Genomic DNA, 16,504 nt, shown 5'->3' with positions numbered 1-16,504 from the left:
CTCCAGCCATCTCTTTCCCCCATTACCACTCGTTTCCCCCCCCCCCATTCTTCCTTCACCCTTTTCACATACTTATTCCCCCTCCCTTTGTTCTCTGGTCCTTATCCCCCCCCCCTCCCCTCCTTTCCCATTTCCCCCTCCCCATCTTTCTCCCACCCCCGCCCCATTCTTCTCCTTCTCCCAGTTGCATTTCCCCACCCTCAATCCCTTACTCTCAGAGTCCCCCAGCTGGGCGGGGGCCTCAGCGGCTGGGAGCCCACAGCTCAGCTCATATTTGCACTGGCTAGGCCTTATTCCTCACCCTCTCGCTGAGCAAGGGGCCAGGGGATGTTGCAACCAGGCTCACCTTGCTACAGCTGCTCCCCACTGGGAGGGAAGCAGTTCCCTTGTTGGGCCAGCATCGTTCATGCCGCTCCCTGGAATTAACTCAAACAAGGCTCTCTCAATCTTCATGCTTCAGGGCATAAACTGAGCCCTAATCCAAGGGTCAGGAAGGACCCTCCCATGGAGTATTGTGTGTTGACTACACTGTGGAGGGGTTACGTGTTCCCCTGAAGCAACTGGCTTTGAATGGCAGGATCCCAATAGTTAAGAGATGGAAAAGGCCTAGTGCCAGATCCTTTCATCTGGCCGAGCATGAGTCCAGGGTTCAGGGTTCCCTGATCCTGGAGTCAGGGGTGGTCCCTGCTGTAAGTTAGAGCAGCCTTGGAGTGGGCTGCCCCAGCAGCCGGTGATGGGCTGTGCTGGCCCCGCCCCATGCACTGACAGCCAGGATCCACTACGTGGGTTCTGCCCCACCTCAGGATTTCCCTACGCAGGGTAAACCGACGCCCCACTGCCCCCAAAACAGCCGGGCTTGGGCAAGGGTCTTAGCCCTCGCAAGCAGGCCAGGCCAGGCCATCACTGGAGCCTGTTTACCAGACCACACAGACCCACTGCATCCAGCTGTGCCCACCTCCTGGCTGCGGGATGCAGTGACTGGCCACGGGAAAGTAACACACTGCCCCCCCAGCTCCTGCAGGTAAGGGAGCCCAGGCGCAAAGCCTGACAAAGGGGATTGATTTACAGGGCAGCAGAGACAAGGACGCTTTGCTAGGCTGGAAACCTCTCCCGGGCTGGATGTGTTCAGACATCCCCCTGCAGAGCATCCCAGGGGAGGGGGGGGAAACGAGCTTCCCGGGACAAGCAGAGGCACGACCGTTCCAGCTGCAGGTGCTGCAGGGTTTAGCTCACAGATCCTCACGCCCCAGCTCCCCTTCCACCACCCCCCCCCCCCCCCCAGCACTCAGATCCGGGGAAGGAACCTTGGTTACGTAGGTCAGGTAAAGCTCGGGAATATTTGCTCACCCCTGCCTCGGGGGGGCCACGCGGGTATAGATAGCTTCTGCTCAAGTTCCCAAGGTTGAGGAGGATGGAACGTGACTGACTCCTGGTTAAAAACCCCAGCCAGGGCTTCGAACCTTCCCGGTAACACGGGGCCTTTTCCCGCCCATTGACTTCACCGGGGAGCTGCGAGGGACTGGCTCAGTGGCCTGCGGCTGTGAGCCCGGGGCTCCCTGGGAGCGTGGCTGCTAGTCCCACGGAGGTGAAGGCCCAGAAGAGACCCCCCAGTATATCACAGGCCACTAAACACTCTCCCAGGCCTGACAACCGGCAGGAGCCCACAGTGTCTCAGCACTCGGCTGACTCCGCTTTTCAATGGCAGGGGATTGATTGAGTGAGATACACCCCGATAATTCGTAGCATCGCATCAGCCCCTGGTGGCTGCAGCTCGGCTCGGGGCCCCGTGGTGCTAGGAGCTGTACAGATGCACCGGAGTAGGCAGACCCTGTCCTGAAGTACTCACAATCTGTCTAGACAAGACTAAGACATGGAGAGGGGTAGTGACTCACCCAAGGGCAGGGGCAGAACTGGGACTAGACCCCAGCCTCCAGAGTCCCAGGCCAGGCCATCACCCACTAGCAGAGGCTGCCTCTCTGCCCCGGTCTGTATAGCGATGGATCCGTCATGCCTCATTAGCCGTGGCTCTGATCCACGCCCAGCTCTGCAGGCGACCCCTTCAGTTTGCTGTGCGGCCCTTTCATCTTAAAAACCAAGCACCTGTCTCCTCGCAGGGCCGTTATACATCCCAGGAGACACCCCTTGCAAGAGGAGGGTGTTTGCCCCTCGGCATCTTTCAGCGAAACGCCCCCTCCCCACAGGCCACACGCTCACTGGTCTCTGCCCTCCCGGCCTGTATTGCAATAGCCCTGCTATTCCTGGGCCTGCCCCAGCTCCATAGCACCCAGGATCTTGGAGCGTGGGGATACCGCACCGCACCAGCTCTGCCCCTTCCTGCATTCCTTCTGCTGCAGGGGGAAACGTCTCTCTTCCTCGCTCCATCCCTCCTCCTTTTCTTTTCTTTTCTTTTCTTTTCTCCTCCCTGTTTCCTACCCAGTGTGTGAATGGGCTAACACCGGGCCGGATTTGGGGGAGGGGGGGTTAATTTGCTTATATATGGCATGAATAAATACAGATTTACAGATCCTAGCAGGCAAACGTATCGTCTTATGTGGCCAGGATGAATCAGGCCTGCAAGTCGTGCATCAAAATCGCGACATGGGCTACAAATGGAATACAAAATAAGGTTCAAAGACGCTCCTCGCCTGGGGTTGCCATTTGGTCTCGGGCTGGCCCTGGGCTAATACTTTCTGTAAACAAAGCGAGCCGGGGTAAATGCTGAGTTCCTCGTCACCTCCCTCTTCCTGGGGCCGTTTTGGGGCGTAGTTTCCCTTCCGTACTACCCCACGCTCTTCTGCGCCACGGCGCAGCGGTCGCTTGGTCAAATGCAGCTCAGGGCTGTGATCCCAAATGATGCTGCCCCTCCGCGCCCCCTCCCCACCCGCCTCCAGCCAAGTGACTGCAGATGGGCGGTGCGGGTGCTTTTGCCAAGACCACCACCAGGTGTTTTACACCCGTCCGCCCGCTCGTGGCATCACAGCCGCGGCAGTTGGGACCCAAGAATCCAGCTCCCCATCCTTTTTCATCTCCCCTCTCTTAAGACCCGTAAGCTCTGATCTGCCCCCCCCGTGAACCCGAGCACCTCCCCATTTGAATGCATTTGTCCACCCAACCCCCTGCAAGATAGAGCTCTGCTGCCATCCCCATCTTACAGCTGGAGAGCCCAGGGCTAGAAAGGCTGAGGGGGCCCATAGGGAGTCTGCGGCAGCACCGGGAATTGAAGCCAGGTCCCTAAAATCCCAGCCTGGGGCCCTAACCACTGGGCCGTCCTGCCTCACCCAGCAGCGGCCAGGAAGAGCGGTTTTCCTAAATGTTTCCCACATCTGCAGCGAGGCAGCTAGCAAGGACCGCCCCTGTTGCATTCGCAGGGAGCTGGGATCCTGGCCAGGGCGTGCCAGCAGGAGGGGGAAGGGAAGAGAGAGGAATTTGAATGCTCCAAAAAAAAAACCCAGCATCCACGTCTCAGCGGTTGAGAGAGACAGCGGCGTCCGTCCCTCCCTCCCCCCCCATCGGTGGCCACAGGCTCTCAGGGTTCCCAGTGCAGCGTGAGAGACCCAAGCAAGCCGAGTCATGTTGCAGGGAGCTGAGCGCAGCTATGCAGCTGCCTCCGGGCAGCCTTCGAATGTCCCCTTCCGCGCGGCTCCCTAAATGTGGACAAGAGACGGGGCTGAAAGGCGAAAGGTGACCAGAATAATCCTGGCCTCTTCTACAGAGCTTTTCATCCCTCCATCGCAAAGCACTCTGCTAAAGAGCTCAGTGTCATTACCCCCGTTTTAGATGGGGAAACTGAGGCACGGAGTGGTGCTTTGCCCCCAGGTCACTAAGAAAAGCTGTGGCAGAGCTGGGAAAGGACGCGAGGTCTCTTGTGTCCGTCCAGCACCCGATCCACTAGGTCACTCTGCCTAGCCAGGTAGCCTGTGGCCAGCTAGCTAGGTAGATTGTCTCATGGCTGCAGGGAAAAGCTTGCAAACGCAATGCCTGGGCATCCAGGAGGCGGAGGAGCCAGCGCTACAGAGACAAAGAACACAAAAAAAACACGTTAAAAAAAAAATCTCATGCTTCTGAAGCCAATCTCATGAATTTGGGGGCTGGCTCACGAGTTTTGAATACTTGAGGTTGGCCACACGGTGTCGGGCGGGAGGGGAAACGGGAGACGTCCTTAAGGCTGCAGCTGCTCAGAAATCTTTCGGCGGAACTTTTTCATCAGAAAAAGCTGATTTGTCGAAAAGGTTTCTCAGGCCCGGGGTGGAATTTCTGCTGGGAGAGAGACGGCAAAATTTGGTATCTTCCATTGCCGCGTAGTTGGAAGTCAGGTAGGCTCCAGGCTATGAGCGAGACAAAAGACAGGTGAGGTCGTATCTTTTATGGGCCAGCTGCTGTTGGTGAAAGAGACATGCTTTCAAGAAGAAGCGCTCTGTGCATGTCAAAAGCGGGTCTCTCCCACCAACAGGAGTTGGGCCGATAAAAGATATCACCGCCCACACTTTGCTTCTGCTGAGACACAGTCTGACCTGCCACCCCCGGTAGCAGCCGAGGGGCTAGCGTGCTCCCTTGGGAGATGCAGGTTCGAGGCCCTGCTACAAATTCGGTAGAGCTGGGAGGCGAGTCAGGCTATGGATCTCCCTCTTGCTCATCTCTGTTTCACCAGCAAATCCGAAAAGACTCGGTTTCATTCCAGCCCGCATGCCAATTCCAAAACCGCCACGCTTTTCGCAAAATGAAATTCTTGTTTTCCGGCCAGCCTCACTTCGAAGCTTCCCCCCCATCCCCAGACACACCCGCGGCTGCCGCAGGGTGGCCAGAGAGCGAGTGTGAACAATCGGGCCGAGGGTGAGGGGTAACAGGCGCCAATCTAGACAAAGCCCCTAATATGGGGGCTGGCCCTATATCTGGTCACCCTGATCTACCGACGCACCCACCGCTCCCAGCTCCCCGAACAATGAGTCCCTCCGAGACACAGCTTGCCGCGCCCATTCTGCGATGCGCGGCATTCACACCGGTGCGGCAGCCACGCCCCGTGGTGGGCAGCACCGTCGCTGCCTAGCCGGCTCTGCTCAGACCCTTTGTGGCATTTACCAGCTGCTGCAAACGGTGGCCGAAGGGGCCCTTTGTGTCTCAGGCCACGTCTCCGCTTCACACCTGAGCCGTCCTTAGGGTACGGCGAATCGGGGCGACGGCCCCACGCTCTGTGCCAGGACTGGTTGGAGGCAGGCAGCTGCAGCCCCCCAGCTGCGAACTGGGACCACACCTTAGGGACAGCCCTGCAGCTGCCCCGCTGTGACCTTCCAGTGTAGCCAGACCCGAAGAAGGGAGGGGTTCTCCCATCTCTGTAGTTAACCCACCTCCCCAAGAGGATTCGTCCGTCGACCTAGCGCTGTCTGCGTCGGGGGTCAGGTCGGCAGAGCTACATCTCTCAGCAGGGTGGATTTTTCCTGCGAGACGCAGCTATGCCATGTAAGTTTTCAGCGTAGGCCAGTCCTAACCAGTTCCAGATGTCACCAGCCTCCTCCCCCCCCCACGGTCTCTGTACTACATCGGCACCGGGGAGCCCCCAAACGAATAATTCTGACGTTATATTCAGACTGCAAGCTCTCTGGGGCAGGGACCGTCTCGCTCGCTATGGGTCTGTGCAGCGCCTGGCACGATGGGGCTCTGATCTCAGCAGGGGATTTTAAGCCTGACTGCAATAAATAATTAGGTAAGGAACGGACCTGTCTATATATTGATCTCTCTGCCCTCCAACCACACACCAGCGACTGGCTAACGCTTCCTGAACGTGCCCCCTCCCCCATGCTTTGATGGCTCCAGCACCCCACAGGCTGCCCCTTTGGGGAGCTTCCAGGCGGGGTTTTGTGGCAGCTCTTGCATTTTTTCCTTAGACAGCTCACTCTGTTCCAGAAGGGCTGCCAACGAATCGCTTGCGCTTGGCGTTCACCCCGCCGGTGAACTCACTGCACAGACTCCCCGCTCACTGCACATTCCTCGCTCATTTCCCAGGCCAGCAAGGGGGAAAGGTCCTCTTCACTTCAGGAGCCGGCCAAGGGCTCCCAGTCCTCCCAGCCGCTAAATCCCATTCCAAACCCTTTGGGATTTTCTTCACCCACCACTGCAATGCAGCCACCTCTGGGACAGGACATGGCAGCTGTTTCAACAGTGCACAAAAACGAAGCACAGGAGTTTAGGATGTGGCGTGAGATAAAACATCATATCCAAAACAACACGGGTGGGGGATTTCAGGCAGACGGGAAGACTTCGGCTTTGGCCAAAAATCTGTAGTTAATTCCTTCTAAGCCTCACAAAGCGTGTAGGTTCGCATTGTGGTTTCTGCTCCAGGCACCCAACAACTTTCCGTTCTGCAGCTGGTATCCAGTGTGCAAACATCTTACACCCTGAAGCTGGCATCTGACGTGCAAACACCTTGCACCCTGGTATTTGGCGTGCAAACACCTTGCACCCTGAAGCTGGCATCTGGCGTGCAAACACCTTGCACTCTGAGGCTGGTATCCAGTGTGCAAACACCTTGCACTCTGAGGCTGGTATCTGGCGTGCAAACACCTTGCACGCTGAAGCTGGTATCCAGCATGTAGCCCTGGGCATGGAGTGGCTAGATGTCTGTGCAAGAAGCATCAAGCACTCGGCTTGCCTCTTGCAATGGGCAGCTGGCATTGAGGGCTCAGAACATCAATGTCGTGATTCCAGTTGCGATTCTTCCTAAAATCACGCAGCATAAATTTCTCCCTGGACACTATTTATTTTAAAAAAAAAGTCTCGCGGGTATTTCGCTCCCAGAGCCAAGGGGCAGCGAAAGGCCCTGCCGTCTCGGAGCATCACCTGCTGACCGCCTGAGCTCTGTGCCTTGCAGCTCCCTGGGGATCTAGGTTGTTCCAGGATGTCGCTGCTGTGGCCCTGTGCCTCTCTGGCTGTGCCGCGAATGTCCTGGCACCCCATCTCCCTGGAACAGAGGGGCGGGCAGTGCAACTCGGCGGCATCTGCCCCCTCTCTCTCTCCTGCCATCAAAGCAGCGCCATAGCGGGTGCCCTCCACTCTGTCCCTGCAGCCAGGAAGGCAGATGTGGGAGGGTGTGAACAGGTGGTTCCCCTGCCGCTGCGAGCAGCTGAGCGAAAGGAAGGAGGAATTAAAGGAAAGCAAAGAACAAACAAGCCACCGGAGTGAACCTCCACGGCTCACAATTAGGGGATGGATCTGCCAGGCAAAACCGTCTCCGTTCAGCGTGAAAGAATCCGCAGGGGCTGGTCTCATGAAAGGGGGAAGGGCGAGATGCGAAGATGCCCTGGGTGAGGATGCTGGGTGGGGCCAGAATACCTGGGAGCTCCCCCGCACAGTCAGGCTCCTGCACCAGCCCCTACAGCGCCTCCTGCTGGGAGAGGCCGGGCTGGATTACCGAGACTATCAACTGGGAAGAGGAGAGTGTCTGGGCAGGTTTCTTATCTCTCTGGGCCGTCTGGAGCAGCCTTGCGTGGAAATCCGTCTTCTGGCCAGAGAGCAGAGGCTGTCTGCAACGAGAAACCACACGGCTGCCTGGGAGCTGGTCTAAGGATGGCCAACGGCTGGAAGGACGCTGGACGTAACTGCAGGAGGGAGAGGCAGCAGCTTGCTTGGGGGGGAAGGGGTCAGCGTGCAGCTAGCGCCCGCACAAACAGATCACGCCACACACACCCAGGCACGCACTCCTCCTCACACACACGGCTACACAGCCCTCTCCGCCACGCCCACACCAGCCTGCACGCACACTCACGGCCCTGTCTCGCGCACGTCCATATGCACCCCCACATGCACACTCGATCCGCTTTGTCTCACACAGACACACGCATGGAGTCCTCTCTCTCTCTCTCTGTCTCACCCCCCGCCCTCTCCCCACACACGCTGCTCCTAGATCTCCTGGCGAACCTGCTATGACACGCTGCCGGGATCTCCGTGTAACACACCTCCTCTATGGAAACACGGTGGGCTCCGTCCCTGGAACTGCTCTGGATACCAAGGGAGCTACCCAGATTCCCACAGGCAGAGATGTCGCCCCAGGGGTCAAGATTCTCGGCCTGCAGCAGAACCGGTCTCTGGGCAACCCTGACTCTCAGCTCGGATTTCAGCATTGCCCCCGGGCTCCAGTTCCTGATGAGCAGCTCCTGCTCTAACCACTAGGCCTGACTCCTGCTCCCACCGTGAGGAGGACTGCCCATGCATCAGTCATTGACACAGGGACCAGTGGCTAGGAGGAGGCTTATGGCCCCCCCCAGCCCTGAGAGCCTGCCCGGGGAAAGGGGTTTCAAGAAGATCGTCTCTCGGTCACAGGCCAGCCAACAGCGGCGCATCGGTTACGCGGGAATTAGCCTGTCCCAGTGCAACACGGGCTGATTTCAGGGAAGATCAGGTCTCCCTCAGGGAGATCCCTCCGGATCACAAGGCAGGCTAATGGGCAGCTCAGCATGAATGAACAGGAATTCACTTCCACTTTCCTCGCTTGTGGGCAGGCAGAGAATCCCCCCCTCTCATCCCCTCTGCCCTCGAGCTCCAGGCTGCCTCGACAAGGCCACTAGCCCCCCATCCTACGTAAGCGGGGTCTGGGGGGGGGGGGGCAGGGAGTGGAGAGACTCTTAGATCCGACGCCCCCAGTGCACCAGCCAGCTCGGGCTGCGTTGGGGTGAGTCGTCCGTGCCAGGGGTCGGGCCAGAAGCGGGGAGGTCTGAGGGACAACCTAGACCCCTACTTCCACTCTGCCCCCCACTCCGAGCCTGGAGCAGACTATAGACATGGCGTGGGCTGCGGGCGGTACCTTGTTAGAGGAAACTCCGGCCCATGGGCACAGCCGGAAGGATGCGGGAGGGTCTGTGGACAGGCAGCTGAGGGGAACCAGAGGCACATGTTGTGTTATACGGGCGTTGTGGGGCGGAAGGCAGCCTCTGGGGATGTGTGGGGCTGCATGGGCCTCTGTAGATACTGAACAGGCTGGTGGGAGCCTATGAGGGTAGATGGTTTCGTGGCCATGGGGCTCTAGCGATCTGGCCAAATCAGCAAGTGACTCAGGCTGTGATTTTTTTTTTCAAAGCCGCCCGTGGGATTTAGCAGCATCACGCTCCCTGGAATCCAGGGCAGCTGTGCGTCTAAACCCCTTAGGCAGCTCAGAAAATCTCAGCCTTTGCCTCAGCCCCCCCTTCCCGCAGCTGCCCAACGGGGATGTCGATGCTTGTGGGCCTGCAGAGGGTCAGCCCATCCCTGTGGGGAACACACAGGGGTGGGAAGTGAGAGAGAGCTCAGACTCCAGTGCCCACCATCCCTTGGTGATTTCACACCCTCATCCAGGGAGCAGCTTCCCGGAGCGATGCAGCCGCCAGCAGGGGCAGCTAACCAGCCCTCCTTCCTGGGGAGATGTGATCGTTCCCCGAAGCCTTGGCCCGATATCACCAGAGCGCCTCTCTGAAAGCCGTCCGCCCGCACGGGGAGCAGCCCGTGCGCTCAGATCTCCTCTGCACTACACGTGGGAGGCGGCGAACTGAGCAACCGGGGCTGAGGGTGGGTGGGAGACGGCCGGACTGGATCGGGCCCGGTCGGACGGGATGCCTTCGTCACATGCTCCGGGCCAGATCCTCTGTGGAAGTTTAGTCTCGGAGGAGGCTCCGTTTCACACGGCCTCTGTCCCGGGAGGAGGGGACGAGTCCAAGTACCACAAGGGTCTGTTCTGGGGAGATTCCCTGGGGCTAGGACGCCCACACGGTGCTACTTCGCTCTGTCTGGACCCAACCAGGCCAGGCTTGCGCTGCAGCATGGAAACGCTGGTCAGGGAAACTCCCGTTTTTCCAGCGCCGGGAAATATTTGGTTCGAGTTCAGTTTTGCAGGCGTAGCCACGAGCCTAACTGAAAACCAGGCCCGGGTGCCCTGGGACGGGTCAGCAGCGAGGAGCCGGGGGGCGATGAAAAAACAACACAGCGCGGGTCTGTTTAGGGGCCCTGTGGTTGTTTCTACTACCGGGGCAGCTCATAGGAGGACCCCATTGTGCTGGGAGCTGTACAAACGGACCCAAAAGTCCCTTGACACAATCTAGCTGGCTTTGGCCGAGAGCTGGATCTTGCAGAGAGCACTGGGCTCATTTCCAAGGGTTCAGCACCCACAACCGAACCCCAGTTTTTGAAGCGCTCGGCCCCATCTGGACAACTCAGTCCGGGCCACATTTCCCCCCGTTCGGCACCCACCCTGCATCCAGCGCCTCTGAACACCTGGCCCCACGTTGGAGTGCCGGGCTCTGGCCATCATGAGCTTATACCTGGGGAGACCAGCCTAGCGCCAATGTGAGGACAGTTCCCTGTCTCTAACCCAGCCTGACCCTAGATTCCCGCCCCTGTGACCAGTTCGCCTGACAGCGAGTTTAATCCGAAGGGCGAAGCTGGTGTGACTCCGGCATGAGCCCAGGCTCCATCTCGCTACATCCTGACATTGCGAAGGGGGGCAGGACGGCTAGCGGGAGACATCTCCCAGCTGGGTGAGCGATCGGGCCATGGGACAGGCTCTCAAGGGATGTGGTGGAATCCACAGCCCTTGGGAAGGGACCAGAGCTTTGAGCTGGGGAGGGAGAATGGGAACGATGGCTTCATCCCGGCTCTTTTCCTCCTCCGGTTTCTAGGATCGCGTGGCCGCTTCGACGCCCTTCCTGTTCAGTCCTCATGTGATCGTGAGGCTCCGACACCCTGGATCACGGCCCCACCCATCCCCGTCTCTGGAAGGCAGGGGAGTGAATGGATAAGAAACATTAAAGACCCTCTCGTTTTCTCCCGGCCAAATCCTGCTCTCAGGCCCAGGGAGTGAATCTGGATGAAAGGCGGAGGCTGCAGCGGAGTCATATCGGCGGAGCTCAGATCAGGAGCGGCTCCTGCGCTCGCTCACCCTCCATATATATCGTGCACAGCATCCCACCCTGCTGTTCCCTGCTCCCGGCCTGCCCTTCAAACCGCCAGCCCTGGAAAATCTGACCCTGGCCCAGGGAACGCGGCAGATAATGTGCTGCGGTGACGCGGGCCAACTGGAACGGCGAATGCTTCGCTGGCTACATCATCCTGCAGGGGGGGGGAGCAAGGAAAAGAGCCGTCAGCCGCCAGTAACCGTTCCCGCAACGCCTCCTCTCCTGGCCAGCCTGCGGAGCACGGCGGGGAGTTCCCTGCGAGGCCCAGCGTCTCCTCGTCCGCACCGAGCTCCGGGCTTTGCGGGTAGCGGAGGGGCTCGCGTCGGATGGAGCCTTCATAAGCAGACTCTCCGCCTGCCCCCACTTCCCTCCCCAGTTACCCCCTGGGCAAACCGCACAGGTTTCAATGCACAAGGGCACTTCAGTTTGATTCACACAGGCCCCGGGTGGCGCTCTCCTCACGGTGACCCTTGCACCCCTCCGGGGGCTGGAATCATGCCAGGGTCAGGACTTCATGAAACTCAGCCTGTTGCACCTGCGTGGCGGTGCCGCTGTCCGGGCTGCGGGTGTGGGGCAGGTGGAGTCGTTTTACCCAACGCTGAGCCCGCTCGGACACTGGGGCGCTGGAAGTTTGACTCCAACGTTCATCCGATGCCCCTCAGTCCTGCCCTGTAAATCCCCCGGCTGTTCCAGCCCGGGGATCCCACAGGTGGCTCTGCCTATCCCCCCGCTCCTGACCCGCTGCCCCCGGCCGTTCCAGCTCAGGGCTCCTGCCTGCAGCTCTGCTGGACTCCGGGTGACGCGCAGCCCTGGATGATGATTCAAAGGGAGCCTGAAGGCAGCCAGCGACTCCAGGGGATGGAAACACAAGAGGCTACGAGGACTCGGTGTGGGCTCTGGGAAGCCGATGGCGGAGAAGGAGGGGTGAAGGTGCGAGGAGCTGCAGAGCATCAGTACCGACAGAGACACCCAGCTAGGAACGAAACGCGGTCCCCAGGCAGGCCAGGCCAGGTGACTCACCGAGCCCTGTGTATGGATGTGACAGGACTTTGCGGGGAGGAGGGAGGTGAGCTAGTGCTGGGAGGATGCCCTGGCGGGCAGCACGGCCCAATGGGCAGAGTGCTGGGCTCGCAGACCTGACTTCTGTTTGCGCCGTTGGGCGACCTTGGGCAAGTCACTTCTCTTCTGTTGCCTTGCACCACGTACTATCTGTTCAGGGTGGTCACTCTTCAGGGCAAGGACCATCCCTTGCTGTGCGCCGGTACCGCGCCCAGCGCAGCGGGGGCCTGATCTTGGTTGGGGGTCTCTAGGTGTGAGTCCAGTACAATAAGCAATAAAGCACAGAGGCACAGTATTTATCATTGTTATTCCCTTTGTGGCAGCATCCAGCCACGGCCCAGGCCCGGACTGCGCTAGGCGCTGTACAGACAAGGCCTGCCCCACGGTTTGCTGTCTAAGAGACATACCTCACTACGGAGCCTCAGGGCCTGGATTTAAGGAGCTTCCACTAAAACTTAGCCACACCCGCGTCCTCTGCCGGGAGGGTTGGAGCCTGAGGAGCAATTGCAGGCATTGCAGTCTTTCTGGATTCACGCAGCACGTTAATTGCATCCCAGTGACTCCCACCAAGACACCTGCCTGGCCCCATGCGTCTGGCCGTGCCCCGGCTGCGTGATGGCCTCAGCTGGGTCCACTCTGGGGGGATTGACCCAGCAACCTCCAGAGCTGACAGCAGCAGCGGCCACGCCCCAGCTTGCCCTGTAACAGACTCAGATGCCCTGCAGCTGGGGCGCAAAGGGGGAATCCGTTACACACTCCCTGGTGGGTGAGGTCCATGCTCATGTCCCTGAGTAACTCAGTGTGGCCAGTTCATCTAGGTGAAGACCCACCTAGCCGGAGCTCGGTCAATGGCTGGGCTTTGTCACGGACAGAGAGTTGATCCTGCTGCTGCTGTCCCCAGGAGACCCCCATCCCCCCCCCCAGGAGCAGCCGGGAGTCCCGCAGCTCTCCTGAGAGGGGGTTTTCTCCCCTGGCTATGGGAGGCCAGGGTTGTATTCCCAGCTCTGCTACTGATTTGCTGAGCAATCTTCAGCAAGTCCCTTCTCCTCTCTTTGTAAGGCACTGATCTGTCCGTCCCCCCCCCCCGACTATCCGAGTATCTCACAGCCCCTCTGGGAGGCAAGGTACTAGTGTTATCCCTGATGGCACAGGCTGGAACTGAGATACAGAGAGGCTATGCAGCTTGCCCACAGTCACACCAGGAATTGCAAGCTAGGGACTTGACCCCCCCCTTCCAGTGCCCTAACCACTGCACCATCCTGCCTCTGTGCCTCAGTTTCCCCACGCAACCTCAGGATGATGATCTCTGCTCAGCTCACACGGGGGTCGGGTGGTTTTCTTTCGAAGGGCTTGAAACTCCTGAGGTGAAGCTGCTGCAGAACCCACGCCTCTGTTCCTGTGGGACCCAGGAGCATGGTCAGCTGTGCCGTTTCCCCTGCAAGCCACGCTGGGACTTTTAAAACTTCTTTGGCCGAGGAGAGCCGTACCGGTGGACTCTGCTGGGTCAGTAGCCAGAATGACCTCTGGCCTAGCAGGTAGTGATGGGCACACGCCTCCGTTCAGAGGTCACGGGAGGTGCAACGAATGATCTGCAGGCTGGTTATTATCCCTCCTTTGGGGGACGCAGGGCGTGGCCGGAGTGAAATCGGCCCAGCTGTCCATGCAGTCAGTGAATGAGGTGAGGGGTGTGTAAGCATGCGGGACTGAGTGTGCAGGGGATTGTAGGTGAGCAAATGCACACGCGTGGCTGCGAGAGCCCATGGGCCAGTGGCCACATCTGTGTGCGTGTCTGTCGACGAGCAACGCGCAGGTGTGTGCATGTCTGTCTGCGTGCATGAGCCTGGAGCAAGCGCACAGGGGCGTGCAATGTGAGTGTGCCGGGGCGCCTGTGGGAGCAAGCGCACGGGGGTGTGCACGAGTGTCTCTGGATGTGTCCCACTTGTACTGAACATGTTCCCAGCTCCCCCTGCCGCTCAGCCCCTTCCCACTGGTCCGGCAGGTCTGCAGCAATCCCCCGTTACAAGCGGCGGGTGTGATTCCCAGTCCAAGGAGACACACCCGTAGCACGCTCCAGACAGAATGCAGGCCTGGCAAGCCGCCCGGAGGCTGGACCTAGGGTCTTGGATGGGCGCATACCCTGGGCTGCTAGTTTCTTGCACTGCTGCAGCTGCGCTCTCTTGTTAGCAGGCCGGCTGGATCGCAGTCAGCACAGGTGTGTCTCTGCAAGCTGGGAACCGCCCCCCTGCTCCAAGGTTGGAAGTGCCCTCTGGCTGCGAAAACAAGGCAGGAACTCACCCAGGAGAGTTCCCAGGTCCCCTCTCCTGCCCACGCCGCCTCCCAGCCCGTGCCATCAAACCCACACGCTCACAATCCCCCCGCCCCCCAGTCCGAGAGCGTGAGCGGAGCTGCAGGCGGCGTGGGAAGCCAGCACGGGGCTCATCTGTGGTCACTGACTCACCCTGCCGTCTGCGCGGCCCAGACGGTCCTGGGGCAGTAGGTGAGTGGAAATCCACTGCAGACACAACGTGCCCCGCCCCCACCCGAGCACACGTGCCAAGGCACAGGGATGGGGGTGGTGAGGGAGCCCCTCAGCTGAAGTCACTGCCGGGGCCTGTCTGCCCGTGACCCGGACTCCACACTGGAGCTGGTGGGAGATGAATCTCCATAGCCCCCAAGTCCCATTGGAGTCCAGGCGAGCCTGCATACCCTTCCCCACAACAGCCCCCGCCTCCCATTTAACTCCCTTGGGGGCGCGTCTGGGGAGGGCAGGGGAATCTCCTTTCCCCAGTGGTTCAGCCCAGAGCAGAGGGAGTCAGGACTCCTGGGTTCTCAGCCGTGAGACACGGAGCCGTGGGCAGTCACGGAGGCAGGGCAGGGGCGGGAGGCACCGCGGGGCTTGCTGCAAAGCAGAGATGTGCCTTCCCCGTGTCCTTCCCCTCTGCAGACCCGCCCCCGCCCCCAGCTGTGCCGGGCACAAGACCCTGGCATCCATTTGCAACCCTTGGCTTTAAACTGCCGCCGTGAGAGTCCAGGGGAAGCGAGGCATGGGAGGAGGGATTGCAGCCAGTCTTCCCGCTGGGGCCTCCGTGCGCTGGGAGGCCAGCTAGCATGGCTGGAGGGGGGCATCAAACTCTCTGCTTCCCCAGTCCTGGCCAGAGCCGGGCAAGCTGTCGGGGCCATTGCTGGCCACTGTCCCATTTCTGGCTTGCCAGATGTCTGCGAGGAGGCTTGGATCTTTCTGCATTCGTTAGCCAGGCTGTTTAACAAACCCACCGGCCAACATGTATCGGCCCAGGGGCCAGGCTGAGATGGTCACTGCCCCTACGCTGGGCACTATTCCCTATTTCTAGAGTTTGAGTCATTATTTGTAGTTGGCTTAAATCTCTGTCCATCCATCGATCCGGGCCTGGAGCACTGATCTCTCTCTTGGGCCGTGGCCGCACTGGAAGCGCTTTACCAGTAAAGGCCAGTAAACGCAACCAGGGTGGCCACATCCGCCCTGGCAAAGTTGCATTTGTTCTGGTCCAGTAAACCCATTCCCCAGGAGCGAAAGAAGCTCTCCTGGGAAGGGCGTTTGCACTAGGGACGCCTGCCCGCGCAGGGATGTCGGTCCGAGATCACACTTCACACCCTGCCCGACAGACGTCTGTAGTGGAGACCTGGCCTGCGTGTATCTCCAGCGCCTTATTTCTCTGGCAAGTCTCCCTTTCTCTTGGGTATCTGTCTGTGGCCATACACACACCCCTGGCCGTCTGCCCTGTGCTGTACAGACCCCTCTGGCTATCTACTGGCATACGTACCCCTCCGTCTGTCCCTCTCTCTTCTCCCTGTCATTTTCAGGAGCTGCCCTCGTCTCTTTCCCCAACTCCCTGCAGTCCTGTCCTTTGCGGAGGAGGCATCTCCTTGTAGGGACAACTCCAGCTGCGTCATTATCCTCCCGGAGGAATGCAGCAGGAGGCAGCGCCTGGCCTGAGCAGGGCTGAGTGGAGGAAGCTCTGGGGGGTGGGGGAAGGAAGGCAGGGAAAGGGCTTCCCTGGGTTTATCCTTTATTTTAAAGGAGGTGGCCTGAGCTCTTGGCTGCTAAGCGGAGGACACACGGATTGCTGCCCCCCCGGCAGCCCTTCAGAAGCTGCAGTAGGGACCCGGCGCTCCTTGATTTGCTCAATGGAAGAGAACGGACCATCCTTCCGCAGGGTGGAAGGGAAAGGCCCGTCTCTGGGGTCCCTCCTTCTGCTCTGGTTGTTTACAGGGTGGCTGAGGCCCTCCGCCGAGCTGGGAGCTGGGCAAACGCAGCCAGCAAAGAGCAGCCCCTGCCCCAAAGAGCTTCTCCTTCTCTCTGAAACAGACAGGCCGGACGGCGGGCGAGCGGAGTGGGGATCAGCACCGCGGTTGCTCGCCTCGCAGCCCGGCTCCCGCGCCGCTGGTCCACAGAACCTGGCCCCCCCCCCGGCCTGAGAAGGGAACCACCCGGGTGCAAACGGGCAGGTTGCTGCGCCCCCAGCCCTACCCCCATCCCACCGCCTCCACCAGGGCAC

Source organism: Emydura macquarii, unplaced genomic scaffold (assembly GCF_026122565.2).
Source record: "Emydura macquarii macquarii isolate MOO-44397 ecotype Brisbane River unplaced genomic scaffold, CSIRO-AGI_Emac_v2 contig_629, whole genome shotgun sequence".
NCBI classification, from domain to species: Eukaryota; Metazoa; Chordata; order Testudines; family Chelidae; genus Emydura; species Emydura macquarii.
Note: the sequence above shows the minus strand (reverse complement) of the source record.